The following is a 3955-nucleotide window of genomic DNA, read 5'->3' as shown; positions in this document are numbered from 1 at the left end:
TGCAGTAACCTTTTCCAATGTTTGTATTTTATCCTGTTTTAAGTCCTAGGTATTATAAATATATTATGAAATATAAAAATCATAATATATTGTGAAGGTGCAACTCGAAGGTATATGGAATAGGTTTGTTCATACACAACAAATGTAAACTAAAGTATAGTTGATAACTATAATATAGGCCTAAAAAGCTTCTATTATCGCACATTGGGCTGTACTTATCCCACTTATTTAACTCTTAAAAGACACGTGTGTATTATTAAATCTTACCTTTGAATAGAGTGGGGTTTGATAAGTTATGTGTGTATGTGGATCTCTGTATATTTAACCGCCTGATGACTTATGTAATGACTGTAGTTAGGGGTAGAATGAATCAAATATCCACCCTCGTACTCGCGACAATCTTGACACACCATATTAGGTTTCCTGCGCGTCCTCTAATGAATTTGTTTCTAATTGTATTACAATTAAAGAAGCTTTACAATTTACAGCGACAAATAAAATAATTTCCCTAAAATAATCTCTTCGGATTTTTAGTGTAAAGGCTACCATAAAACTTTTAAAGAATTTTGAAATATAGAAAACAAAACAAATATCGTTGCAACATTTTTAAAGTTTTAGGGCAGATGAATGGGTAATGAAAGAGATTTTAATAGCAAATGTTCAAAGTTTCGAAAATATTTGTCGTCATCAAAGTTCTAAAGTTTATATTGTTACGTCTCCGTTTGTTAATTAACCTTCCGTAACTTCGTTCCGACGAAACTTTAGCGACTCAAGTCCTTACTTAATAAAACTGGTTTATTCTTTCCGAATACAACTTTACGATACACTTATTTTCAACAGTCGCGCTATAACAAACACTATAACGAACGAACGTTAACTTCAACAATACGTCTCTCTCTGACCGCAGTTCAATTACTCATAACCTACACACATTATTGTCCCGTCACGTTGTCACCCTCTTTTATATACCAGCCTACCCTACATCTAGTAAATACTAGAGCATTCGCCAAGGTACAGGATAGTTCTGGAAAATATGTGGCCAGTCACGTGACCTCGATGACGCAACAATAATTTTGGACCGGTACTATTCGATTATGTGATGAAAAGGACGTAAACTCCAGTTCACTTAATAATAAAGATAATATTTTATTTCTTCAACTTACAACTTATAATGTTTCACAAACTAATAATAGGCGGCCGAGTACGGCCCGTTGAATGGTGTGCCGCTCTGTGGAGCTGAGATTCTGTGGTTCGTGTCCCGTTACCGCCCAAACAAATTGGGCTAAGGCGCGTTATAAGAATGACGGTCAAATTACACTATTTGGTCTGATAAGAGTAGCCCAAAAGTTGGCGGCGGGTGGTGTTGACTAGCTGCCTTCCTTCTAATCTATCACTTTAAAATTAGGAACAGGTAGCGCAGGTAGACCTTGTTTAGCTTTGTGCAAAATCAAACAAAAACTAAGGATAGGCCTTACTTCACAAATAGCGCTAACAATTCCTTACTTGCTAATTTTTCTCGTACGTATTATACTTTTTAGGGTACCGTTTATATACGATATTTCAGTTGCATTTATTTAATAAAACTGATCAGTTTGTTGTATTTTTTTCCAGTAGAAGTTAATTAACAATTAATTAACACAGAAGAAATATGATGTATTGTGTTTGTGACCCTTTACATTTTAAAATACATCTACATTGATGCCATTTCCCCATATTCTTTATTATATTATTTAGAAAAAAAAAGTAGGGTTATAATTTTAACCACAACAGATAGGCATTAGCTGGGGTTTAAAATAAATGTACCTGGGTTCTTACATGTATTCTGTATCCACGTGTGTTTTGTTCTCGATTTAAGATGGTCGGCGCCTGATATCGCATTATAGCGTTTCGTAGAAATAAAAATTCAAAATTTACGAAACTGAAGTAACAGATAAACCAAGTAACAAATTTACTAATTTTATAATCAATTCATTAATGTACCAGACTCATTAACCAATCAACAATCTAATTTAACTCTGGCTTGATATTGCTCTATTCATTTCCCAAACTTTTAAGATATATTTAGCTATTAAGCCACGAGACGTCAAAAACTTCCTCTAGGCAAACGATAATACAAACGTCTAGATTAAAAATAAACCTAAAAGAACATATAGAGTATCTTAATTCTTATAAGATTAACAAAAGCTCGGTAACAATTTCTTGATTGTTCAGAGCGGGCTTCTTTTTCCGAATTAGAAGAGTCTCTTTAATTTGCAATACCATTTTGTTCTCTACATTTTCAACAATTTTAAACATATTTTTTAAACGCTACAACATCGCAGGTCTTGATATATGAAGAATAATGCTTGAGTTGTATGAATTTTATCATTACTGAGTTATTTTATCATCTCCCCTAGGTTTCTTGTTGTGGAACCGATGTTAGGGCCCTTACGCGTCGGATAACGAAATTCATAAACTACACAACTTCTGTGTTGTGGACTAAACCTATCTTTAACTGGGAACAGATTTCGAATTCTCGCTGAAGATTTGTACACATATTGTACCAACGAATAGTGGGATTGACCATCACATTATAACGCCCCCACAGCTGAAAGGGCGAGCACGTTTGGTGGGACGGGGATTCGAACCCGCGACTCTCAGATTGTGAGTCGAGCGCCCTAACCACCATGCCGGGCCAACAGGTTGGTTTAATAAAAATTAGAAAAAATACATTATGCTTTTTTCATTCTAGAATGACTACAAATTATAACACGAAAACACACACATTTTTAGTAATAAATAGCTTAAATCTCATAACGTTATACATTTATATATATATATATATATATATATTATTTTTATCATATTGACTTTTCAGCTGTTCCTGGCTAACAATACAGGTTACAATAACGCAGCGCACGTGCACTCGTGTTAGCGTATCCAATCATATTTAACTGGCCTTTGGTCTTTACAAAGTGACCTGTCTTGACTGTGTTTTAGTAGACTAGTATTTTGTAAAATACAGTCACATTTCAACTATCATACATTATATATGAATAAACATTACTTTACCAATAAGTTTTTAAACTTATTTTTCTTAAAACATAGAACAGTAAATAAAGAAGTAAAGCAAACAATTATCTCCTCTAGTTACGACCTTTGTACTCGTTTGCCGCTTGTCGTAGGTTGCTAAGCCTTATGAAATTTTCTACGTGAAGGCTGTATAAAGACATTTTTTTAGGTTATATATATATTAAATAACCAAAAAATCATAAATTAATATATCGATACCATAGAATTCCACTATAATTTATCAAGTGTAGTAACAAAGCTTTATTTGGGTCTAAAAAATATGAAATTTCGACCTCACTAAAGACTTACCTCATCCTTTGAAATATTGTGTGAAAGGAAATAAATTAGCACAATAACACGTTAAAATGGCTGAGAAAACCACTAGGGGGACATTCTGAGCTTTCGATTGATCATTCATGTCATATATAGAAGTAAGTGTATATATGGGGCTGTTTCCAAAAATGGAAAGAGGTGGGCTGGGTGGCCACTATGTTTGATTCACTTACAAGAGTACAGGGGCGATATCTTAGCAAATAGAAAAGATAAGACGTTCTTATTTTATATTGTACCTTGGTAATATCGGTAGTTTGAGTTCCCAATTCTTACGAAACTGTAGATTTTGTATTTTGACATCAGAAACATCTAATTTTAACCAATTCTGCATTCAACATACCACGTGTCACAATATTTACTTTTAAATTAATAAATTAACTAAAGTATAACATTAAAATTTGAATTATAATCTACAATTTGATACCAAACTTATTGACGTAGATTCATAAAATAGTACTTCAAAAAATTTTGACTGGAAGTCAAAAAACGCGATGACATGGCCTTTGACACGTGACCCGTCGAGATAGGATTAAAACAGTGTTGATAACTTCCTTTATAGTAACGCCATGGA

The sequence above is a fragment of the Limulus polyphemus genome, unplaced genomic scaffold (assembly GCF_000517525.1).
Source record: "Limulus polyphemus unplaced genomic scaffold, Limulus_polyphemus-2.1.2 Scaffold2228, whole genome shotgun sequence".
Taxonomy (NCBI): domain Eukaryota; kingdom Metazoa; phylum Arthropoda; class Merostomata; order Xiphosura; family Limulidae; genus Limulus; species Limulus polyphemus.
This window is presented reverse-complemented; position numbering follows the sequence as displayed.